Genomic DNA, 8,667 nt, shown 5'->3' on the forward strand with positions numbered 1-8,667 from the left:
TAATTGTTTTTTGTTCAAATTTAAAACTCTCTTTGTCTAAAAATATCATTAAGAGATGAAAGTCATGGAGTGAAGGAAAATATCTTAAACATACAGCTGATGTCAATATGTACGGTATTCTAAAATCAATGGGGGAAAGTCAACAATCCTTTTTAAAAACTGAACAAAAGTGTGGAATAGTCACTATATAAAAGAGACTGAATGATTAATAAATATGTGAAAAGATATTCCCTTCAGCCATCATAAGGGAAATACAAAATAAAACATAAATAGGATTAAAATACCCACGTAAAGGGCTAAGGATCAACAACTGGAAATCTAACTTTTGGCTGGTGGAAATATGAATTGATATCATGTTGGAAAACTACAAATAATTACTGAAACCAAACATATGCATCCCATATGATTCAGAAATTCTATTCTAACATATGGTCAACAGAAATGCCTACAAATGTGCCACAAAATATATGTAGAAAAATAGATAACAGAACATTTTGTGGTAGTCAATACCAGAAAACATCTCAAATGTCCATCAAAAATAAGAACTGAATAAGTGAATTAAGATATAGTTATACGGGTTCTCTTACTTCGACTGCCTAAGAGTCGCACTGTAAGAAGCAAGAACCTCTTCTTCTCAGCCATCCTCCCAACAGCTGCAAAGCAGTAACCATATGTGAGTGCATCTCCATCCACGTTGGCCAGGCTGGTGTCCAGATCAGCAATGCCTGCTGGGAGCTCTACTGCCTGGAACATGGCATCCAATCCAATGGCCAGATGCCAAGTGACAAGACCACTGGGGAAGGAGATGACTCCTTTAACACTTTCTTCAGTGAGACAGGTGCTGCAACCATGTGCCCAGGGCAGTGTTTTAGAGCTGGAATCCACGGTCATTGATGAAGTTCACACTGGCACCTACTGCCAGCTCTTCCACCCCAAGCAGCTCATCACAGGTAAGGAAGACAGATGCTGCCAATAACCGTGCTCATGGATGCTACACCATTGGCAAGGAGATCTCTAACCTTGTCTTGGACTGAACTTGGAAACTGGCCAGCCAGTACACGGGTTTCAGGGCTTCCTGGTTTTCCACAGCTTTGGTTGGGGAACTGGTTATGGGTTCACCTCCCTGCTGATGGAATGCCTCTCTGTTGATTATGGCAAGAAATCCAAACTAGAGTTCTCCGTTTATCCAGCCCCCCGGGTTTCCACAGCTGTAGTTGAGCCCTAAAACTCCAACCTCACTACCCACAACACCCTGGGGAACTCTGATTGTGCCTTCATGGTTGACAATGAGGCCATCTATGACATCTGTCATAGAAACCTCGATATTGAGCACCCAACCTATCTATATTAACCTTAGTAGGTTCATAGGTCAAACTGTGTCCTCCGTCACTGCTTCCCTCAGATTTCATGGAGCCCTGAATGCTGACCCGACTGAATTCCAGGCCAACCTGGTACCCTATCCCTGCATCCACTCTCCTCTGTCCACATAAGTCCCTGTCATCTCTGCTGAGAAAGCCTACCATGAGCAGCTTTCTGTAGCAGAGATCACCAATGCGTGCTTTGAGCCAAGCAACCAGATGGGGAAATGGGACCCTCGCCATGGTAAATACATGACTTGCTGCCTGTTGTACTGTGGTGATGTGGTTCCCAAAGATGTCAATGCACCACTGCCACCATCAAGACCAAGCGTGCCATCCAGTGTGTGGGCTGGTGTCCCACTGGTTTCAAAGTTGGCATTAATTACCAACCCCCCCCCCCCAATGTGGTACCAGGTGGAGACCTGCCCACAGTACAGCAAGCTGTGTGCCTGTGAGCAACACCACAGCTATTGCTGAGGCCTAGACACACCTGGACCACGAGTCTGACCTGATGGATGCCAAGCATGCCTTTGTTTACTGGTACGTGTTTAAGGTCTTGGAGGAAGGAGAGTTTTCTGAGGACCAGGAGGATGTGGCTGTCCTTAAAGGAGAATATGAGGAAGTTGGTGCGGATTCTGTTGAAGGAGAGGGTGAGGAAGAAGGAGAGGAATACTAAAGTTATTATGTCACAAAGGTGCTGCTTTTACACGGAGCTCATTCTGTTTTAAACATTGAAAAGCTGTGGTCTCAAGATTGCCATAAGGGATACGAAAGCCAGTTTGGGGACTACAATCAATAACGTTGTAAAGATTTTGTGGGGGGTCAGATGGGCAATTGTCTTATTAGGGAGATCACTTCATAGACTGTGTAGATGCCTGACCTCTGCACTGTACAGCTGAAACTGAAGCTGAATGATATTGAATGTCAACTAAAACATAACATATATATAGTCACAGCATATGGAGTACAGCATAAGGAATAGAGTCAGTGGAACTGTAACAGCTATGTACGATGTCAGAGGGGCAGGAGGTTGGGGAAGAGGGGTTATCACTTTGTGAGGGGTATAAATGTCTACCTATTACATTGTTACACCTGAAACTAATAGAACTAAAAAAAAAAGAAAAGCTGTGGCCTGATCAGTTGATGTGTATGGAACAGTGTATATTCTCATACACGAGTACTGGCCTATGCTTTAAAACACGATGCTTTGTTATCAACCCAACCTGTCCATTTCTCTGATGGGTTTGAATGAAGTATTCCCTGTCTTAAATTAAAAAAAAAAAAAAAAAAGATAAGTTATACAATGTATTACTCAACAGCAACACAAGTGATAAACTGCTGTCATACATAGCAACAGAGGAACCACACACAATGTTAAAAGAAGGCAGGCACAAAACAGTACTTACTCTATGTTTCTGTTTCTATAAAGATTTTTAAAAGTTCCCCTAATCTATGGATCTGAAAATTAAAAGTATTTACCATTGAGATGATGTGTAAGTGACAAAGAAGGGCATGAGTAAAGTCATTGGGATGCAAGTTCTATTTATCAATCTGTGAGTTGGTTATATGTACATGGATGGTGATTCTATGTGAAAAGCCATTGAGCTCTAGTTTTACTGTGATGACTTTTTGGAAATATATGAAATTGTGTGACACTCACTGCAAATCTACAGTTATTCTGTTGCATGGTTATACCATGTTTTATTTATCCATGCAGTAGCTGATGGACATTTGGGTTTTTCATTTTTTGAAATGAAGAATAGTGCTGCTATAAACAGTGTAGATGTACCTTTTTGTAAACACGTGCTTGCATTTCTCTTGGAGTAGAATTGGTGCGTTGTTTTCAAGTTTATGTTAACATTGCAAGAAACTGTGAAACTGTTTTTCAAAGTGGCTGCATCATTTTACATTTCTACAAGCATTGTATGAGGGCTTCAGTTTCTCCACATCTTCATAAACACTCTTTATGATCTTTTTGGTTATAGTCATTCTGGTGGTTGTGCAGTAGCATCTTACTTATTTAGAGCTGGTGATGATATGGTTGCTTTGTTATCCATGTTGAATTTTGTTGAATTTGTGTTGAATTTTGTCTAATTGTTTCGCTACATCTATCGTAATATTGTTTTTCTCTTCTGATCTGTGAATATTGTGAAATTACATTTCCTAATATTAACATATCATACATTTCTGGGCTAAACAGTATTGTAAAAAAATGTAAGATTTGGTTGATAAATATTTTATTTAGTAATTTTTCATCACTATTTTTAATTATGTTGGGCTATGATTTTTTTTATATATACTGCGTGATTATTTTTAATCAAGGTTACACCATAATATGAATGGAAATGAGTCAATTTACTTTATTGTTTCTTCGTGAAGCAATTTAAGTAAAGGTTGTTTTTTTTGTTGTTGTAGTTAGAATGTTGTCTAATTTATCTACAGTCCCAAATGCATTTATATAAATTACATTTAATAGTCTGTTATCATTATAATTAAATATTTTTGATGCTTCTCCCATTCTTACTCCTTACTCCAAGGATTTAGAAAAATATGTTTCCTGATATCCTGATATTATTATACATATTAATTGTCCAGTAATTTATTCCAACTTATTTTGCTATTTACCAAAATTATCCATTATTTTGATTCTTGTTTGTGCCATTATTCAATGATAAAATCAAATCTCCTTCTGTCACCATATATTTGACTCCTTTATTCTCTTCTACCACCCTCTACCCCCTTACCATCTGGTAACAACAAATTGTTGTCTGTGTCTAAGAGTTTTTGTTTATTTGTCTTGTTCATTTGTAGCTTTTTGTTTTATATCACACATATTACTGAAATCATATGGTTCTGGACTTTTTTTGTTGTTTATTTCTAAAAAATATTCTTTAGACTTTTGTTTGCTGAGAACTTAACCATATGATGCTGGAAAGTTTTAAGGGTTTATTATTTGTTGATTGTTTTTTAACTTTTTGCCCTTCACTGTGCCTTGTGATTTATTTTCCTGTTTTCTTTTTGGTTATATGACTAATTGAATTCCCTGAAGCATAATATGAGATCACGATTTTAGTTCATGGCGTTTTTATTAGGAACATGGAGAAAGAGAAGGAAGCCGCATCATGCAAAGGAACACGTTAGGGTTTCAAATAAGGCCTCCATCAAACCCATGGAGCTCTGAAGATGGGAAGGCCTTTCAGAAGTATTCTGAGTTGAGGCGAGGAATTGGAGCCTTCTTGCTCTTCAAGGATCAGTGTTTGGACGTTGGGTGTCCTGGGAAAGGGCAGTGATTTTCGTGGACGCAGCTCTCTTCCAGCGGGCTATTCCTGAGGAAGGCTGATGGCTGCAAGCTGTCTGCTGGAAGCACTTGTAATGCGTGGTGTAGAAAACTATTCCTTATTAAAGTGGGATCCAGATAGAATACCACAGTGTTGACTACAGGGTAACAGTTACTTTAAAAAAATGAGAGTGTCTTTTTTATTGTCTTCCGGTTTTAATGTTTTTGTAGAATGAGCTATCAACCTGTCATAACTTAAAGTACAGGAGCCCCCACTTATTCATGGTTTTGCTGTGCTCAATTTCAGTTACCTCCACTTGACCACAATCCAAAAATAGTAATTGGGAAACTCCAGAAATAAATGTTTCACGCGTTTTAAATTGTGTGCCATTCCGAGTAGTGTGATGACATCTTGCACTGTCCTGCTCTGTCTGGCCCTAGACATGACTCAGCCCTTGTCCAGCGTATTCATGCTGTCTATTAGTCATGTAGTAGCTGTCTTTGTTATCAGAGCTACTGCGTGGTCTGGCAGTGTTAGTGTTCCAGGAATCCTTTTACTTAATAATGTCACATGCACATAACTTTTATTATAGTATATTGTTGTAATTGTTCTATTGTATTATTACCTATTTTGTTAATCTCTTATTGTGCCTAACTTACAAATTAAACTGCATCCTAGGTGTGTATGTATTGGAAAAAAAGCACGGTATATGTAGGGCTCAGTACTCTACATGGTTTCAGGCATCCACTGGGGGTTTTGAAGCGTGTCCTCCATGAGTAGAGGGGCCCTTCTGTAGTAGCCTTTCTTTTCTGTTGATCGCACTTTTGTTTTTCTCTTCTACGTGTCCTTCCTTCTTCCCTCCCTCACACATATCCATCCTTCCTTCCTTCCTTCCCTCCTTCCTTCCTTCCTTCCTTCCTTCCTTCCTTCCTTCCTTCCTTCCTTCCTTCCTTCCTTCCTTCCTTTCTTCTTTCCTTCCACTTCTTTCTACTTCTACTTGCTATTAGATTTATTCCTGAATCCGAGGAAAAATGCTTTTAGTTGTCCTTTTTTTTTTTCTAAATCTTACATACTGCCACTTTGGTAGTTACTCTGTTCTTCTGATAATTCTATTAGATTTATGTTGGGTTTACTAATTTCACCCCTGGACATCTTAGGCTTCTTCTGACACTTTCCTTCTTTTTTTCACCATGTACTACCAGTCTCTTTCTTGATTAATCGATTTATGTATCTTCCACTTAACTAGTATTTTCTTCAGCGGAATTTAAATCCTTATTTAATCCATACTGTTGAATTGTTGTTTTAGTCTTTATATATTATTTCTAGAAATTCTGTTTTTATAGAAACCTGTCTACTAGTATTTTTAATAAAATCTTATTCCTTCCTAATATTTGCAATTAAAAAAAATATTTGACCATTGGTAGTTATATCTTAGTGACCTTACCTTGGTTTCAGGAGCCCTAAAACCACAGATTATTTTTCCTGCTGATTCTCACTTAAATTGTCTTATTTTTCTGCATAATTTATAAATTTGGTGAGGTCATGATCAGCATTATCTGTGTTATCTGTGGAAATGCAATTTGATTGGATTTAGGGTGGCTCCCTCATATAATTTTTGTTTCTTGTTTGGGCCACATCAGGGTTATTATTACCCAGAACATAATGTTAACTTTCATAGCTTGTGTTTTCCTGGGCCATTCAAGAATTTTAAACTCAAGAGCTTTTGAAAATGGGCCCATGCTTATAAATCGCCTATGTAGAAGCTACATCTGCAGAACTCGCACCAAGCCTGAGAAACTTCGTATTCCTTTATTTGTCAGTGAGGAGATTTGTTTCTGGTTACTCAGTCCCAGAGTTATAGCTCTTTATGTTCTGGCTTTCTGTGTGTAGTGGGGATGGGAGGGGTGTCTAGGCCTCAGTTCTCCACATGGAGACCTGCCCAAGGCCTTGTTTTCCATCCTGAGGTCCCAATAAAATAAAAGTTTCTTGGTTCTGAAGACAGGTGAGACAGGTGTTGTGTCCCTCAGGACACGACAGTTACTTGTTACCTTTTTGCCATTCTGGTTTTCAGCTTCTCTTCAGTGTGGTTTCCTCAGGATATTTTCATAAGTTTGGCTATATATTTTAGTCAGTGTTTGTAGCTGATTTTTTTACAGGTTTTTTGGATATCTACTTAATTATTTATAATTCCCGAAATAAAAGTCCAGATATTTTGTAAGTGGCAATGCTCAATGCTCCTGAGGTTATGAGATGACAGACACCTTCATTTTCAGCTAAAAGATTCATTTGATATTTTCTCCTGGAGAGACATTTCCATCAATAATCTTAAAAAGTTTTACGAATTTTACCAGAAATATCTTTTCAGAAATTATATTTTGAGCAACTAATTATATGGTAATATACTTAACCACTAAGAATAATAATTTTACAGTTTTATTAAAGGGATGATTATATGCTACCAAAGTTTTAAGTGGAAAATAATACATACTATTTTCATTCATCTCATATAATAATTATTTTTTATTGTTATTTTCTGTTAGTTTTCTGGAATAATCAGGTTCTAAAACTGGTTATTCCAGAACTCAAATATCACATTAAGTCACTACAGACTACTCTAACCACTGGTGTAGGAGCTCTAGATTTCTTGACTCTCTGGAGATAATCATGGAAGCCCTGCTTGTAAAGGGGTGTGTGTGTGTGTGTGTGTGTGTGTGTGTGTGTGTGTGTGTCTGTCTGTCTGTGTTCATTCCTGAAAAGAAACTTTGAGACATTTTGTATCCTGAGAATCAAAGAGAAAAACTGTTTGAATTGATGCCAGGAGGGGAAAAGGAGAATATTAAGGGGATTAGAATAATTTGCGTATTGTCAAAGAGAAATTGCATTGGAGGGTATTAAATAGGCAAGGAAAATTTTATTCAAGACTATTGCAATAGGAGGAGGTAGATTGATAGATTGAACTCAGTGCTGTTGAAACAGAGGGCAGGGGATTTTTAAAGCACTAGGCCCGACTAGTAGAAAAGTACTTGATGATGTTGGGGGAGGTTGGTAGATTATTTACTAGTTGCAAACACTAGAAAAATCATATACTTCCTCAAAAGATAAAATTGAAATGTCTGCATAAATAATAATCAGAAGGATGTTAGGGAGAATATAGACTTTTATTGTAATTAATTTGATTGATATAAAAATATGAATTATTAAAAAATAGACCATAAAGCACATCAGCCCTGAGGAAGGTGACTTTTTTCTTCCTCATGGATGCTGGGACAACCTGCTCTTCTGCTTCACCTCCTCCCGCTCTGGGCACTCCTCAGTTTATCTTGTTAGATCTTTTTAAATTCATGCCTTTGACTATTTGAGTAACTCAGAACTCTGTTGTGAGGTTTTCTCTCTTTTCTGTGTAATTTCTTGCAGTCCCATGTTGTAAACACTCACAATGATGGCTATCCCATTCACATCTTTGGCTCCTAATTCTCAGTGAATCTTCTATTTATCCACTTCTCTTACAACACCAACAGCCTAATAGGAACAAGGTCAAAGTCAAACTCTTGATTATCCTTCACAAGCCCATTTCTTCTCTATTATTGCTGATCACAATAAGTACTATAATCCAAAATTCATTTTGTAGCTTCAAAATGCTTGCGGTGATACTTATGAGTCTCTCTCTCTCTCTCTCTCTCTCTCTCTCTCTCTCTCTCTCCCTCCCTCCCTCTCTCTCTCTCTCCCTCTCTCTCTCTCTCCCCCCCCCCGTCTCACACACACACACACACACACACACACACACACACAGAGGCATATCCATTTTATCATTTGTTGATGAAATATAATCCCTGATGCTCCTACAGGATTTTCCTTTAGACACCTAACCCTTGCCATTTTGCACCCTGTTTTCTTCATTCTTTCAATCTAACCAACATCTTTATTTTTCTTTCCGTTTGCCAGCAAGCACCCAGTTTAGATATTTTCTACTTGCTACTTCCTAAGGCTGATATAATTCTCTCAGATATTTTATGAAACAGCTGTTTACACTA

General features: G+C 37.9%; 1 pseudogene; it reads left to right on the forward strand.

Moving 5' to 3' along the window:
• The first annotated feature begins 759 nt into the window (after nt 1-759).
• On the forward strand, nt 760-2,034 carry LOC109453082 (tubulin alpha-1A chain-like; annotated as a pseudogene).
• The last annotated feature ends 6,633 nt before the right edge of the window (nt 2,035-8,667 follow it).

This window comes from Rhinolophus sinicus, chromosome 16 (genome assembly GCF_057876585.1).
Source record: "Rhinolophus sinicus isolate RSI-liver-muscle chromosome 16, RSI-T2T, whole genome shotgun sequence".
Taxonomy (NCBI): Eukaryota; Metazoa; Chordata; class Mammalia; order Chiroptera; family Rhinolophidae; genus Rhinolophus; species Rhinolophus sinicus.